Below are 18302 nucleotides of genomic sequence, written 5' to 3' on the forward strand. Positions count from 1 at the left end.
ATCACCCAACCTCTAGGACTGCACAGCGCATGGAAGCTGGTTATATGGCTGATTGTCTTGGCAAGATTGGGAGGGTACAAGGGGGAGGGGTAATAATTCACAACTCTTAGGGCTGGGCAGGACTTGGCTTAAAATGTTTAACACCCAGTGGATTAGAAATGTACAGCGAGGTGTATTGAATAATTTTAACCCAGTAACTCAGGGCACATGAACGGTAATACAGGAGCTATGGAGCTCCATGATGCTGCGCCTGCCATATTAAGAAGAATATAGCCTGGTTACCGTCTCACATGTCCATACGTGTACACATAAAAATGACAGATCTTCTCTCTTCTCTCACAAATATGTTCCATTAAACCAAACCTCCACACCCCGTTTAGAATTCTCTCATGTCTGTGCAGTAGACGACCCCTCTTAATAAAATACAGGGAATTTAAAGGGTTTTTTCGGGCCCATATTGAATGTTCATTGTTCCACCTGCCTTGTCTACGGTGATATTAGGCTACGTTCCCACGATCAGGATCAGTTGAGTTTTTGATGCTGCAGAACTTCTGCACCATCGTTTTGTTGAGTACGGTTTTGACGCTGCGTTTTTAAAGCTGTGGAATAAGTTTTATGCACACTTGGGATTATAGGTGCTCAAGAAGGGTTCAAACCCGTCATTAGATGCAAGAGCACTTGGCATACCAAAACTGAATATAAAGACTTTATTATACAGGCAATCTCCAAAAAATGTAAAATGCAACGTTTCGATCCCTATATTTGGGTCTTCATCAGACACAATAGTTTCTTGTGTAGGAATATGGCTTTAAGATGGTGACACTGACAAAATCACCGTGAGATTCATAGATAAATATAAATCTCAAGGTGATTTTGACAGTATCACCATCTTAAAGCCATATGCCTCACAAGAATCTATTGTGTCTGATGAAGACCCAAATATAGGGGTCGAAACGTTTCGTTTTTAAAGCGGTCTTGTTGTTGAAAACTTCCAGGTATTGACATTCTTAGGTGCGGATTACATACAATTTTAGTGTGCTAGCGCCTCGTAAATGTACCAAAAACGTGTGTCTTTTGCCTGCGGATTTTCCACATCTAATGCAAGTCTATGAGGAAAATCTGCACTGAAAACTGAGCATTTCCGCAAGAGAAATTCACATGCTGTGGATTGGAAAAACATAGCTCAGGCAAGTCTACGCAGAGTAAAAAAGAAGCCCAGAGGACATGAGATTTCTAATCATGTCCACGTTGCTTGTACTATAAAATGCAGCGTCAAACGCGGGTAATTCTGATCATGGGAACTTACCCTTAGAGACATGAATCCTTAATCTTTTCCACACTTTTTTTTTATGCTTTTCAGGATTAAAACATGGCTCTTTTTTCCCAGAAACAGCGCCCACACCTGCAGTTAGGTTGTGTCTGGTATTGCAGTTCAGCTCCATTATAGTTAACAGAGCTACGGTAAGCTGAATACCTTATACAACCTGCCAACATGTGCGGTGCCATTTTTGCTGAAATCAGCCATGTTTTGTTTTTTTTTTAAGTGTGGCGATTTCATACTTCATTCTAAAACAACATAAATTCTTAAGCTAAGAACATAAAAAAAAAACACTTGAGGTAGGCAACAGTTACAGACAAATTAGTGATGTGCTGGTAGTATCAAAAGAATTGTAACCGTTTCATAAAAATCGTAACTGGATTATTTATTTGGAGTGCACTTTTTGAATGCTATACAGCAAGTGTCCTTTAGGTGGCAAGTGTGGGTAAAGTAAAATGGACGCTTTTTTTTAACCATGATTCAGCTTATTCTAATTTCGTGTTTCTGTTTTTTTTTTGTTCTATGTTAACCATTATTTTTGGTTTAGGATATGATGTGTTTAAGGGAAGTGTTGGTCAGTAAGGAATACTGTGTTAGAGCGCAGTATCTGAGAAGTCTCAGTTTTTGTTGAAGAGATTCTTCATTTAAGTTGCATTAGAATGGCAGTAAGGCCGTATCGCACGGATCACCTATGGGACTTTAGTCTGATTTAAGAATTAAATATATTAGTTAGATAGAATGTCAGCAAACGGCCCATGAAGGATTGCTAGAGCAGTACTGTTCATTGCGGCATTATTGAGTGTTCTGTGATACAGAAGGACTTTTATCAATGGCGTTACATACATCTGATTCAGTTTTTTTACTGATCACTGCAAAGACTATTAAGCTGGGGAGGGGTCACACGAGCGTATACAAATTCTTTCCCATTCTCATCCAGAAAAGTGATACGACTCTCTTCTTCTTTTTTTTTTTTTTTTTTTTTTTTTTTCCTCCCCCCCCCCCCCCCCCCCGCACTCCCTTCTTTATCGGAATGCACTCGTCCAATTTATAGGCTTGTATGAGCGAATCTTCGTGCTATGTGTCCAGGGGATAAAGTAGCTGCTGATTTTCCTGCGGAAAACCTGTGGATTTTCTAGATTTTTCCAGATAAATCCGCGAGTTTACGCAAGTACAGACACTCCCCATGTTATCCTATGGGATTTGGTGAGCGCTGTATCAATGATGCGGTATTTGCAGCTGCGGAAAATGGTGCGGATTTCCCAGAGCCGAACGTAACTGCATGTCAATTATTCATGTAGAATTATCTGCGGAAATCCCGCTCCTTCACTATGGAGATACAGGGCGGAAATTCCGTACGGAATCTGCACCGTTTCCGCAGGTTTACCGTAACAATTCCGCAGAAATACTGCATCAATGGATAGCTGTGGATTCCGGGGAGTTGCTGCGTGAACCTGCAGAAATACCTGCAGAAAAGTCCACAGGTACTTTCTCCCGTGGGCATATGGCCTTATGCTATGTTCACACAGGACATTTTTGTTGCTGTTTTTTTCTGCAGTAAAACTTTAGAAAAACCTCATCTTTTGGCAGGAAGTAACCTGCTTTTTTTTTTTTTTCTGGCGTTTTTTTACTTCGTTTTTACAGACAGCACTTTTGCACTTCCTCATTGCTTTGTATGTGTGAAAAAGCGCGGCAAAAACGCTGAAAGATTTGACATGCTGCTTCTTTCAAAAACGCAGCAAACGCCAAGCAGGTTGCCATTTTAGTCAGGATTAAAAAAGCAAGTGTTTGTACATGAGATTTCTGGAATCTTGTAGGCTTTGCTGGGACTGTAAAAGCAGTGTTTTATTAGCATGGATTTGCATAAAACAAAGGCAAAAAAATGCTGTAAGAATGAGGCAAAAATGCCCTTTGTGAACATAGCCTTAAAGGGATTGTCTACCACTGGAAAACCTCTTAGACCACGTGCACATATTGAGTATTTGGTGAATTTTTACCTCAGTATTTGTAGCCAAAACTAGAAGTGGGTAAAAAAAACACAAATAGTGCCCATGTCTTATACTTTTCCTCTGATTGTTCCACTCCTGGTTTTGACTTAGAAATACTGAGGTAAAAAAAATTCACCAAATACTCGTGTAGATGTGGCCTTATGAGCGCTCCATAAAATAAACAAAAATCACGTTCGGGACAACCCCATTAAGATGTGGCAAATTTATCATTTCTCCTAATTAATTTGGGGCATCTTGGGTTTGCAGGCGGGGCGGACGTGCCATTGGTTCAATCTGTGCAAAGACATAGTGGCCTGAGAGGTAAAAGGGCAACTTCCACCTCAAAAGCAGCGAGCAGATAAAGGGGTGCTTTATGATGAGCTTTTGGACTGCAGGGGGCCCTATATTATTCCTGCACAGGGGCCCTCCTCTTGTCTGCATTCACCCCTAGTTTTCAGTATACCTCATAGTGAAATATACACTAGCTAACAGCTAGCTTGGATTCCACTACAATTACACCATTTTTTTTTTTTTGCCATAACTTAAGTGTCAGGTTCCAATTGGCCCCATTTATACCTGTCCAGTTTGAAAAAAGAAAAAAAAAAAGTTTTTAAAGTAGTGTAGAACAAAATTGTGAAAATTAAGGGCCAAAATTTAAAATGTTTAGGCCACGCTCACACATTGAGTATTTGGTGAGTGTTTTATACCTCAGTATTTGTAACCCAAAACCAGGAGTGGAACAATCATAATAGAAACACGGGCACCACTTCTGTATTATTCACCCACTCCTGGTTTTGTGTTAGAAATTCTGAGGTAAAAATCTCACCAAATACTCAGTGTGTGCACAGGGCCTTATACTCCAGTAAACTAGTGAAAAAAAGTATGTAAAAAAAGACTGAAAAGAAAATCCTGCTGCTGTTTTCTGTCTTGTCAAAAACGCAAATACTTATATTTTTTACTGCTCACTGCAAAGAAATGGGATGTATCAACGGCATGACAGAAGCCATCATGACTACACAAATACAAGTATTTTCTTTACGTAACTTAGTGCTGGTGATATAAGACCTGTTTCGCACCATGATTTTGAAGCTTGTGACGTATCCATTTGTTCAGTAAAAAAAAAAAAACGTATTTCTATAACAAAAAATGGAAAAAGCATTTGTGAAAGTGGTGCTTTTTACAGTCTGCTGTGCAATTCATCTCTTATAGAAACTGATGAACAATGGATTGTATTTTTATTACCATGCAGTATATGGAAGACTGAGTCAGACGTATCGTCATATGATTGCGTTTGTTTTTTCACGTTTTTAGTTCTACTAAAGCCAAGTCACATGATCTCTTAACACTCCACTCCATGTCATTTAAAAGAGAGGATCATTAAAAAAAAATAGATGCAATGCTAATGTTAAAAAAATAATCTTACTTGACTGCATCTGTTATGACGGATCCATATTTTTTTTTTTTTTAATATAAGAGCCTAAAGGGGGCTTTACACGCTGCGATATCGTTAATGATTTATCGTTGGGGTCATGGTGTTTGTGACGCACATCCGGCGTGTAACACTTATGTGCGACCTTAAACGATCGCAAAAGCGGCAAAAATCGTTTGCAGCGGAGAGGTCTTCCTAAAACAAAAAATTGTTTTCCTCTCATTAGCGATGTTGTTCCTCGTTCCTGCGGCAGCACACATTGCTATGTGTGACACCGCAGGAGCGAGGAACATCTCCTTACCTGCCTCCACCGGTAATGCGGAAGTAAGGAGGTGGGCGGGATGTTTATGTCCCGCTCATCTCCGCCCCTCCGCTTCTATTGGCCACCTGCCGTGTGACGTCGCTGTGACGCCGCACGACCCTCCCCCTTAGGAAGGAGGCGGGTCGCCGGCCAGAGCGACGTCGCAGGACAGGTAAGTCCATGTGATGGGGGTAAGCGAGGTTGTGCGCAACGGGCAGCGATATGCCCGTGTCGCACAACCGACGGGGGCGGGTACGATCGCTTGCGATCTCGCTAGCGAGATCGCAGCGTGTAAAGCCCGCTTAAGGCTGTTATATTTAAAAAAAACATGGTGTGAAACAGACCCTAAGTCTTTTATTACTGCAAATAATATCAAACCTGCATAGTGCACAGCATCTTGCCAACTCTGCCTAAGTGATCAACGTCAGATTAATATGCAAAAAATTTAAAAAAAAAAAAAAAAAACCTGCAAAATATTCCTGACAATACACCCATTCTAGGACTTCCGAGAAGGAGAAAAGCTTGCTGGTAGTAGTCAAATTAAAGGGAACCTGTCACCGGAAGTTCATAATACTCACCTAACGGTCGGTGCGGAACAGACTGGTCGGATGGGCGTCTCCATTCTCTGGGTCCGCGCCTCCTATTTTTGGCCATCTTTGTCCCCTTCTTCTGAAGGTAGTGTGGATGACGCGTTCTATGTCATACACACAAGCCGACATTGAGGTCCTGCGCAGGCGCACTTTGATCTGGCCTGAGTAGGGCAGATCGAAGTATTGTAGTGCGCCTGCGCAGGACCTCTGTCGGCTAGTGTAGATGACGTAGAACACGTCATCCACACTAGCTTCAGAAGAAGGAGGACAAAGATGGCTGAAAGAGGAGGCACGGAGACGCTCATCCAACCAGTAGGCTCCATACCGATCGTTAGGTGAGTATTATAAACATCCAGTGACAGGTTCCCTTTAAGATGCTTTTCATCCCAGCCTAAGATTTGAATTTTGAATTTGAAGAATCTCTTTGAAAAAACCTGAGAATTCAAATATTTTCAGTTAGAAAATGAAGAATTTTTTCCTGTAGACGAAAATGTGAAAAGAGGTCCGGCTAATTGGTGTAGATGTACAGAGATTGGTTTGTAGAGGGGTAAGTATTAGCCAGGCCCACAAAACACTAACACTAATTAATGCCAACAGTTTTGTAGCTTGTGTCCATGTTCTGAGACTTGGGCCTAATATGCTGGAATTATATAAAGCTTCATTTCTTGTAGTTATTATAAAGTAAGCTAAGGATCGGGGTGCTGGAGGTAACAGTTGGACCCTGGCCCTGGTGTTTGGGAGACTCCCATTGGCACTCCGCCACATAAGAGCACATTAGTAATAGTACGTACTGGTTTTCTGGGGCCCAGTTACAGATGCTGTTTTAGGGGACCAGTAGTTTAGGCCTCAGACTAACTGGATGTATGACGACAAAGATCTCTCTATTTTCTCTACAGAAGTTATATGAACAGTATATGCCGGTCTTGGTTATTGTAATGTATTTTCTGTAGCAAAATTTGCTCTGTGCAAAGGATTTCATCATGACCAAATGAATTTACTTTTTTTCATGTTATTTTGTTTGTAATATTTTGTTTAGGTTTTTTTTTGTTTTTCTTTTTTGTTTTTCTAGTTTGTCAGGTTTTGTTTTTTTGTTTTTTTTTGTTGCATTACATGATTTAATCTTATCCCTATATTTAAATAAAACTGTAAACACTTTAGAACATGGTGAGTCGTGTTTTTTCTTTTATTTATTTTACTCACTTCTACGGCGCTATTAATTCTGCAGCGTTTTACAGACGTGATCAACACTGTCCCCATTGGGGCTCACAATCCATGTTCACTATCACTATGTCTTTGGAGCGTGGTAGCAAACCCACGAAAACACGGGGAGAACGTGTTGATTTTAATGATGTAATTTGAGATATTTATTCTCTTCCTCCAAGGTCTTAACATAGGAGCTGGGCTCCTACCACGAGAACGGCGCTCTTCAATGCCAAACCAAGAAAGTATTAGCTTGCCAGACTCTGGAGAATCAACATGATTAGGGTGTGGTGCGGTGCACAGAGACTCTGAACCGGCTTTCAGATAATGGTAGATCAATAGGAGGAGGAAAATCCAGCATCTGCAAAAAACATGTAGATTATAACTACCTATGTTACGAACATTAAAATGGGCATAGAGGTGTTGAAAACTTGTACACAAGTGGATAACTGTCTAAGCATTTCAATCAAAAATGGTCTGATTTATGACTAAGTGTATTTTGCTTGAAACGCGTAAACTTTTGTCCACTTTTTGTCTACGTTTTTGATACCTCTGTGCTCATTTTAAAGTTGGTAATACAGGTAAAGTTTGAATCTACATATTTGTGTGGATGCTGGATTTTACTCCTGTATTGTTCTTCAGTGCCTCTGTCTCGATGATGTGGTCAAACAGATGCAACACCAGTTCATTCATTGTTTTTGTGGGAATACCGATGATCGCAGAGTACAGTGCTCCAGTATTTTCGGCAATCCCATAGATAATTAATGGAATGGTGGAACGCATGCTTGAATGTCGCAACATTTAGAAGCGCACCATTCCCCGGCCCCATGATGTGATCACAGGGTGCTGGTGGGCTGCCATAACAGCCGGTGTACAGCTGATGACTCCTGTCACTGTCATGATGTAGTTCCTGTGAACACCGACTCAGCGCCAGCATTCACAGGAGATATGCATTTCTGCTATACAGAGCAGTGATGCTGAAGCACCACTCTGAACAGCAGAAGCGATCGGAGGATATCCGCTTCAAGTCCCCCAGGGTGACTAGTAAAAATAATAAGAAGTGTAAAAAAAAATAAAACACGAGTTAAAATCACTCCCATTTGCCCTATTGAAAATAGAACAACAAAAAATATACATATTTGCAATCACATCTTGCAGAAATGCCCAATCTATGAAAATATCAAATATATTAATCTTGTTGGTAAAGGGCATAACAAGAAAAGAAAAAAAAAATCAAAACTCCAGAATTAGTTTTTGGTCTCTGCAACATTGCAATAAAAACATCACATCTACCCAAAAATGGTATTTGTAAAATGTCTGCTCGGGGTCTTGGAAAAAATTGTGACAAATTTCAGATTTATTTTTTTTTGTTTTCACCACTTAATAAAAAAAAACAAAACAACCGTATACGTGTTTTGGTATCTACGAACTCTTTCTGACTGGGGAATCATCCTGCCAGCTCAGTTTTACCATATAGTGAACATGGTAAATAATCCAAAAAATAATTGTGGTATTGCATTTTTGTTTTGTTTTTTTTGCAACTTCACTGCACTTGGAGTTTTTTTTCCTGTTTTCCAGTACAATATAGGGCAGGATGAATGGTGACATTCAAAAGTACAACTCATCCCACAAAAGATAAGCCCAATGACAGAAAAATAAAAAAGTTATAACTCTTGGAAGAAATGGAGGGGAAAAAAATGGTAAATCGCCGGATGGTGAAAAGGTTAGCGTTCTTCCAGTACTGGACAACATCTTTAATGCCATTGATCCTATATAGTTTTTTTTTGGTACTTGGAACTATGATACTACTTCCACCTAGTGGTACATACTTGTAGTGCATGTGCACTTTTTCATCTCTCCCATAACAGTTCACTTGTAAGAACAAGAATAAGAATACAGCACATCAACTTCGAAAGATACGGAAGAGGGAAACCTTTTTTTAAGCTATACCCTAAATCGCCTCTTAAGGTTTGTGTGCCAGGAGAGAAATACAGTAGAACCTTGGATTAAGAGTAACTTGGTTTGAGTGCATTTTGCCAGACAAGCAAAGCTTTTTACAAATTTGAAACTTGGTTTAAGAGCAATGCTTTGCAATAAGAGCAAATACTGACCGCACAGACTTGTGGTTCTGTCCTTTCGCCACACTGACCCACTCTGGCATGCTCCTGTGTAAACCTACTGGAGGTACCTTTCTTGTACATATGTACTATATACAGTATACCATTCCACAGTACAATATATACTATATAGCACATCTATCAGTTTGTATTTGTGGATATAGTATTGTACTTTCTTTCTGCTAACCAGTGCAGCACATTGCTTGTACTGTAATCTGCCTGTGCAGTATTCTTACCCCATATTTGGCTTAGTTCTGCCCTTATTTTGGGGAGAATAGATTTGGGGTGTGTTTTTTGTTGTATTGTACTAGAATAAAGGTTATCATAGTTATACATTTTTCTCTCTATAGTACCTCCTGCACATCAACAATTCTATTGTAAGCTAACATGCAGTTTAATTTGTTTTACATGTTTTCACTGTACAGTATTTTGTATTGGTGTACTGTAATCATTTTAGCTGAATACAGTACATTATTTTGTATTACCATAATAAGGTTGTATACATACAGTAAATATTGTTGGATTGTGGAATGAATTATCTACATTTTAATTATTTCCTATGGGAAAAGTCGCTTTGATATAAGAGTAACTTGGTTTAAGAGCTCACTCCCAGAACCAATTATGTTTGTAATCCAAGGTTCCACTGTAGTTCTCATAGTGGAACCAAGCAGTGTTCCCGCAGAGTTTGATGCTGGCCCTCATGCAGTATGATGACTCCACAATACCGAACACACACAATATGAGCCTCTAAACCATAATGACCCTAAATTCACACTATTTTGCCACTACAGTGACCCTAACACAGTATGATACTCCCACATACTGTACATTATCATACCTACCAACCATCATTGATCCAGCATGACAGTCCTGAATTTGGAGTTTGGAGGTTGGTCCCAACTTCCTCTGTATCTGTGTCCTCAGAACATACAGTAGATATAGTTGAACATAATGGTGGAACAGAGAGCTGACACATCCCTGTTAAACCATTCTGTCTGGCTCGATGATGAATGACCTGCAAATACCTTCAGGTCAGATGACTGGACAGAAGATTAGCAGGACAGACAGGCAAGAGGGATCCATGTGTGGAGGCCATTGTGAGGAATTCTTAGTGTGGAGGTGTTATATTATGGGGGTATTATACTGTGTGCTGGGGACTATGTGGTAGCATCATATTTTGTGGTGGTGCATTATGATTGTGGTGATGGAATCATATTTGGGTGCAGAACTGTAGAAGCATTATACTGTTGGGGTGACTGAAGGTGCCTCGTAGTATTTGGTGGGCACTGTGGAAGCATTGAATTGTATGTGGAGGGGACATTTGGAGCATTGTACTATGTGTGGGGGACACTGTGGGGAACATGAAAACAGTAATGCACTGTGTGGGAACATAAATGGACTTTATTAGGAGCAATATTTCTGTGTAGTTTCATATAAAATACTGTGTGAGGTTAGGAAAATGATTTATCAACAGATACAAATTGTGTACCCCAGTATGTGTTCCCCATTCCTAACTTTCAAAGTTGGGAGGTATGCATTATAATGTCTCCAGAGTATTATACCCTCACAATGCCCCTCTTATAGATTATTATGTCCTCACAGTGCCCCAATACAAGATAAACCCCACAAAGTACAATGCCCCTCATACACATTATGATGCACAAAGCCTCCAACAGTTTGATGCCTCTATACACACACACAAACACACCCTCACACTCACACAGTATGATGTCCCCCACAGTGCCTCCACACACAGTATGATGCCCCCCACAGTGCCTCCACACACGTCAGAAGGTGGCGCCCAAGGCCAAGACCTTTTTATATATTTTTCAGAAAATAAAACCGGTGTTGGACGGGCAGCCCGCGGACGGTCTGCATTTTGCTAAGGGGGAATGTGACGCCCTGGGCAAGCCAGGGGTCACAGGTCATCACACCACCACACCCCTACACCCCAGTTAGGAACACCAAGGCTAACCTAAAATGCTTGTTGCCTTCCTCCAGGGGCTGATGTTCACACCAGGGGGTGGGCCAGGCGGTTGGCTCCGCCCACCGAGGAGTTCACAGCCCTGGAGGCGGGAAAACCAGGCAGAACAGTTAAGGAAGTGAAAGTAGAAGGAAGTAGTAGTGGAGCTAAGGAGAAAATCTGAAGTGACAGAAAAAGTGAGAGTAGTAAACCCTGAAGTTGTTCCGGGTGTGTGCCCCGGACAGTGACAGCAAGGTCAGCAGACGGCGGTGATAGTCTGCAGGGGGACAGCTCGGAGGTTGCTGGAAGGACCGCGGACGGGTGGTGACCCGGCGGTCTGGAGCAGTATACGAAGAACAGTCAGCACCAGGGCAGGGGCCTTTCGGATCCCGGCAAGGCTAGGAGTCGCCATAATTTGCCAAATCCGTCAGTGAAGGGGACGTCTGTCTCCCAACAACCAAGTCCCGATTGAAGGCAACAGTCCAACCGCAACGGAGAGACACCGCCACCGCCAGTGCACCAGTTTCTCAGGGCCAGCGCCTGCGGGCAAAGTAGGGCTCCTCCGGCCCATATCCAAGCCGGGGAGCGGGTTACCGGTGGGAACCCATCGCAACCATTATCATCATAGGTGCAGGACAGAGGGACCGTGACCGTCACCTACTGGGGAAAGCAAGTGCAGCCGTCCGTGGGAACCGTCTTTCCAGCCGTGTGTTTTACCGAGAACTGTGTCATCGTCTCAGGCTGAGTGAGTACCACAGTTCCGCAAGGCACAGCGCTGCCCCCGCGTCCCTGCGCCCACCAAGCCCTGCATCTCCCACTTCATCACTGGGCCCCGGGATCACCAACCCCTACCCACGGAGGGGCAACCCAACAACTGGCTGCTCCATACCATCACTCCTGGGATCCCCATACAGAGCAGCGGTGGTGTCAACAAATCACCACAACCGTGGGTGGCGTCACGGACAATAAACAATCCCCACACCCAAAAACCCCCTTTCACTCACGGGCGAGGAGCGCCGCTCGAGTCCCCGGGATCCGGCCCATCGCTCGAGCCACCGAGCAGCGGCAGGCCGCAGCAGCCGCGGCATCCAGACCCGAGCAGAGGGAGAGCGCGGCGTCCCCTCCTCCGCCCGCGACAACTTGGCATCACGAACAGGATCTTACCGCTCTGCCGTTGGGTAGAGGTGCGCCTTGTGACCGCCGGAGGTATCCGGCTGAAAAATTTCAGAAGTCGCCATCTTTGGCGCGAAAAGTTCCCGCTCGAGCGTCTTCTCGAGTAGCAGAGGCGCGAAGGCCAAAACCCCGCCCCGAGAGAGGAGGGGCCGGAAAGAAGCTAAGGGGGACCTGATGGCGGCTGGCTGCATGTGAACGCAGCTATAAAAGCAGGGACGCCAGGACTCTGCAGACATCTTGTTCCTGGGAAAAGCCGCCAGCAGCATGTGGATGCCGTCCCGCGACACCGTAGCCCCCGCGCCTGGAACCGCGGCGTGGGTGGAGATCCGGACCGCGCAGCTCTACCAACGGCTGCAGGTCAGGATGCAGCTCCTCATGGAGGAGTGGGAGACCGACATGGCGGACCTTATAGCAGCCGTGCGGAGACGCGAGGAGGAAACGGAGGAAGGGAGGGTGAGTGACCCATGCCCCGATGCCCTTGAAGGGCCGGTCATCGCGGCTGCGGGACCCAGTCCAAGCCCTCTCCCCCCCGCTGCCTCCCTCGCCACCCGTCTCGGAGGCCGTGACCCCGCCACTAGGCCTGCTACCACCGCAACCGGTAGCAATACCCAGCATCCCCGCCCAGGCGGGCCGACGTGTAGCCGGAGCCCGTAGTCGACCGGAGGTGTTGCCCTGGAAGGCTCCGAAAACCGCACCGGAGGCGTCTCCAGAGAAAGTCCCCGAGCCGGAGCTGATGAACCGTTCCGAGCCGGAGGCCCAGCTGCGGAAAGCCCCTGTGCCCATCCCCCACACCTCGGCTGAGGTGGCGCCGGGTTGTCGCTGCAAGGTGGCGCCCAAGGCCAAGACGCCGCGGGACTTGCCGCCCAGATCCCTGACAGTGGGCAACGTTCAGAATGTCCCGCGGGGCCCGACCCGTGCGCCGGAGCTCGCAGCAGCGCCGTATTGGGACAGAGAGCCGGTACCGCTGGGCCTGGAGATCGGTGAGAGAGAGAGGAAGAAGGCGGAGCTGGTGGCCTGAGCAATTAGAAAGAGAGCCTCCGTCGAGCAACGTTCCGTGTCTGGGGCCCGCTGTACGAAGGGCAGGTGAGGCGGTTTGATGTCCGCCGGGGCTATGGGTTTATATATGAACCGGGCCTGGAGGCCGAAGTGTTTGTAGCCCGGCGGGATGTGAATGCCCACCTGCCTGAGGAGCATCCCGGCCGTAACCTAATGCCGGGCGACATTGTGCAGTACACCCGGCACTGTGGGGAGAGGGGGTGGTTTGCGCTGGACGCTAAGCTAAGGGGCAGCCAGGAGTCCCGAGTGAGCACCGCGCCCCCTCCCTCTGTGTTGTTGAGGACTCAGAGTAAGGGCAGCGGATGCCCGCTGCAGCAGTCCCCGTTGGGACCACCACTGAGTTTGTTTGAAAGTTTAAAAATGAGAATGATTACCGAAGCTTCACCTGATTCTACCGTGATTGTGAGAAAACCGGCCGTTGCCGGCGCAGTTGTCCCCGTGGGGACTGTTTGAAAAGTTTTGCATGGAGAACTTTCCATGGACAAGCCCGTGAACTTGCAGGGCAACCACAAACGTTAGTGGCATGTAAATAAGTTGTTTTACCGTTACCGTTTCCGCAATTACCGCCTCCGGAGAGGCAGGTTGGAGGGAGGGCCCTCAGCAGAGCAGGCTGGGGCCCAGCCACCACAGGAACCGGTGGCTACCCTCTGGAGGGGAAGGACAGATCCCGCTCAGGTAACTTGTGCTGGACTTGGGTCAAGGGGTGCTGCCGGAGTTTTAGGGGCAGCATCAGGGCCAGGTTGCTTGGGTGGGAGAGAGCGGAGACCGTAACCGTAAACCGTTTGCAACTTTTAAGAAATGTGCCTCCCGATGTGGGATGATGTCATGAATTGTTATGTTACCGTTTTACCTTTTTATATATTTTTCAGAAAATAAAACCGGTGTTGGACGGGCAGCCCGCGGACGGTCTGCATTTTGCTAAGGGGGAATGTGACGCCCTGGGCAAGCCAGGGTCACAGGTCATCACACCACCACACCCTACACCCCAGTTAGGAACACCAAGGCTAACCTAAAATCCTTGTTGCCTTCCTCCAGGGGCTGATGTTCACACCAGGGGGTGGGCCAGGCGGTTGGCTCCGCCCACCAAGGAGTTCACAGCCCTGGAGGCGGGAAAACCAGGCAGAACAGTTAAGGAAGTGAAAGTAGAAGGAAGTAGTAGTGGAGCTAAGGAGAAAAGCTGAAGTGACAGAAAAAGTGAGAGTAGTAAACCCTGAAGTTGTTCCGGGTGTGTGCCCCGGACAGTGACAGCAAGGTCAGCAGACGGCGGTGATAGTCTGCAGGGGGACAGCTCGGAGGTTGCTGGAAGGACCGCGGACGGGTGGTGACCGGGCGGTCTGGAGCAGTATACGAAGAACAGTCAGCACCAGGGCAGGGGCCTTTCGGATCCCGGCAAGGCTAGGAGTCGCCATAATTTGCCAAATCCGTCAGCGAAGGGGACGTCTGTCTCCCAACAACCAAGTCCCGATTGAAGGCAACAGTCCAACCGCAACGGAGAGACACCGCCACCGCCAGGGCACCAGTTTCTCAGGGCCAGCGCCTGCGGGCAAAGTAGGGCTCCTCCGGCCCATATCCAAGCCGGGGAGCGGGTTACCGGTGTGAACCCATCGCAACCATTATCATCATAGGTGCAGGACAGAGGGACCGTCACCGTCACCTACTGGGGAAAGCAAGTGCAGCCGTCCGTGGGAACCGTCTTTCCAGCCGTGTGTTTTACCGAGAACTGTGTCATCGTCTCAGGCTGAGTGAGTACCACAGTGCCGCAAGGCACAGCGCTGCCCCCGCGTCCCTGCGCCCACCAAGCCCTGCATCTCCCACTTCATCACTGGGCCCCGGGATCACCAACCCCTACCCACGGAGGGGCAACCCAACAACTGGCTGCTCCATACCATCACTCCTGGGATCCCCATACAGAGCAGCGGTGGTGTCAACAAATCACCACAACCGTGGGTGGCGTCACGGACAATAAACAATCCCCACACCCAAAAACCCCCTTTCACTCACGGGCGAGGAGCGCCGCTCGAGTCCCCGGGATCCGGCCCATCGCTCGAGCCACCGAGCAGCGGCAGGCCGCAGCAGCCGCGGCATCCAGACCCGAGCAGAGGGAGAGCGCGGCGTCCCCTCCTCCGCCCGCGACAACTTGGCGTCACGAACAGGATCTTACCGCTCTGCCGTTGGGTAGAGGTGCGCCTTGTGACCGCCGGAGGTATCCGGCTGAAAAATTTCAGAAGTCGCCATCTTTGGCGCGAAAAGTTCCCGCTCGAGCGTCTTCTCGAGTAGCAGAGGCGCGAAGGCCAAAACCCCGCCCCGAGAGAGGAGGGGCCGGAAAGAAGCTAAGGGGGACCTGATGGCGGCTGGCTGCATGTGAACGCAGCTATAAAAGCAGGGACGCCAGGACTCTGCAGACATCTTGTTCCTGGGAAAAGCCGCCAGCAGCATGTGGATGCCGTCCCGCGACACCGTAGCCCCCGCGCCTGGAACCGCGGCGTGGGTGGAGATCCGGACCGCGCAGCTCTACCAATGGCTGCAGGTCAGGATGCAGCTCCTCATGGAGGAGTGGGAGACCGACATGGCGGACGTTATAGCAGCCGTGCGGAGACGCGAGGAGGAAGCGGAGGAAGGGAGGGTGAGTGACCCACGCCCCGATGCCCTTGAAGGGCCGGTCATCGCGGCTGCGGGACCCGGTCCAAGCCCTCTCCCCCCGCTGCCTCCCTCGCCACCCGTCTCGGAGGCCGTGACCCCGCCACTAGGCCTGCTACCACCGCAACCGGTAGCAATACCCAACATCCCCGCCCAGGCGGGCCGACGTGTAGCCGGAGCCCGTAGTCGACCGGAGGTGTTGCCCTGGAAGGCTCCGAAAACCGCACCGGAGGCGTCTCCAGAGAAAGTCCCCGAGCCGGAGCTGATGAACCGTTCCGAGCCGGAGGCCCAGCTGCGGAAAGCCCCTGTGCCCATCCCCCACACCTCGGCTGAGGTGGCGCCGGGTTGTCGCTGCAAGGTGGCGCCCAAGGCCAAGACGCCGCGGGACTTGCCGCCCAGATCCCTGACAGTGGGCAACGTTCAGAATGTCCCGCGGGGCCCGGACCCCGTGCGCCGGAGCTCGCAGCAGCGCCGTATTGGGACAGAGAGCCGGTACCGCTGGGCCTGGAGATCGGTGAGAGAGAGAGGAAGAAGGCGGAGCTGGTGGCCCGAGCAATTAGAGAGAAAGAGAGCCTCCGTCGAGCAACGTTCCGTGTCTGGGGCCCGCTGTACGAAGGGCAGGTGAGGCGGTTTGATGTCCGCCGGGGCTATGGGTCTATATATGAACCGGGCCTGGAGGCCGAAGTGTTTGTAGCCCGGCGGGATGTGAATGCCCACCTGCCTGAGGAGCATCCCGGCCGTAACCTAATGCCGGGCGACATTGTGCAGTACACCCGGCACTGTGGGGAGAGGGGGTGGTTTGCGCTGGACGCTAAGCTAAGGGGCAGCCAGGAGTCCCGAGTGAGCACCGCACCCCCTCCCTCAGGTGTTGTTGAGGACTCAGAGTAAGGGCAGCGGATGCCCGCTGCAGCAGTCCCCGTTGGGACCACCACTGAGTTTGTTTGAAAGTTTAAAAATGAGAATGATTACCGAAGCTTCACCTGATTCTACCGTGATTGTGAGAAAACCGGCCGTTGCTGGCGCCGTTGTCCCCGTGGGGACTGTTTGAAAAGTTTTGCATGGAGAACTTTCCATGGACAAGCCCGTGAACTTGCAGGGCAACCACAAACGTTAGTAGCATGTAAATAAGTTGTTTTACCGTTACCGTTTCCGCAATTACCGCCTCCGGAGAGGCAGGTTGGAGGGAGGGCCCTCAGCAGAGCAGGCTGGGGCCCAGCCACCACAGGAACCGGTGGCTACCCTGTGGAGGGGAAGGACAGATCCCGCTCGGGTAACTTGTGCTGGACTTGGGTCAAGGGGTGCTGCCGGAGTTTTAGGGGCAGCATCAGGGCCAGGTTGCTTGGGTGGGAGAGAGCGGAGACCGTAACCGTAAACCGTTTGCAACGTTTAAGAAATGTGCCTCCCGATGTGGGAAGATGTCATGAATTGTTATGTTACCGTTTTACCTTTTTATATATTTTTCAGAAAATAAAACCGGTGTTGGACTGTCTGCATTTTGCTAAGGGGGAATGTGACGCCCTGGGCAAGCCAGGGGTCACAGGTCATCACACCACCACACCCTACACCCCAGTTAGGAACACCAAGGCTAACCTAAAATCCTTGTTGCCTTCCTCCAGGGGCTGATGTTCACACCAGGGGGTGGGCCAGGCGGTTGGCTCCGCCCACCGAGGAGTTCACAGCCCTGGAGGCGGGAAAACAAGGCAGAACAGTTAAGGAAGTGAAAGTAGAAGGAAGTAGTAGTGGAGCTAAGGAGAAAAGCTGAAGTGACAGAAAAAGTGAGAGTAGTAAACCCTGAAGTTGTTCCGGGTGTGTGCCCCGGACAGTGACAGCAAGGTCAGCAGACGGCGGTGATAGTCTGCAGGGGGACAGCTCGGAGGTTGCTGGAAGGACTGCGGACGGGTGGTGACCCGGCGGTCTGGAGCAGTATACGAAGAACAGTCAGCACCAGGGCAGGGGCCTTTCGGCTAGGAGTCGCCATAATTTGCCAAATCCGTCAGTGAAGGGGACGTCTGTCTCCCAACAACCAAGTCCCGATTGAAGGCAACAGTCCAACCGCAACGGAGAGACACCGCCACCGCCAGGGCACCAGTTTCTCAGGGCCAGCGCCTGCGGGCAAAGTAGGGCTCCTCCGGCCCATATCCAAGCCGGGGAGCGGGTTACCGGTGGGAACCCATCGCAACCATTATCATCATAGGTGCAGGACAGAGGGACCGTCACCTACTGGGGAAAGCAAGTGCAGCCGTCCGTGGGAACCGTCTTTCCAGCCGTGTGTTTTACCGAGAACTGTGTCATCGTCTCAGGCTGAGTGAGTACCACAGTGCCGCAAGGCACAGCGCTGCCCCCGCGTCCCTGCGCCCACCAAGCCCTGCATCTCCCACTTCATCACTGGGCCCCGGGATCACCAACCCCTACCCACGGAGGGGCAACCCAACAACTGGCTGCTCCATACCATCACTCCCGGGATCCCCATACAGAGCAGCGGTGGTGTCAACAAATCACCACAACCGTGGGTGGCGTCACGGACAATAAACAA

The sequence above is a fragment of the Anomaloglossus baeobatrachus genome, chromosome 5, assembly GCF_048569485.1.
Source record: "Anomaloglossus baeobatrachus isolate aAnoBae1 chromosome 5, aAnoBae1.hap1, whole genome shotgun sequence".
NCBI classification, from domain to species: domain Eukaryota; kingdom Metazoa; phylum Chordata; class Amphibia; order Anura; family Aromobatidae; genus Anomaloglossus; species Anomaloglossus baeobatrachus.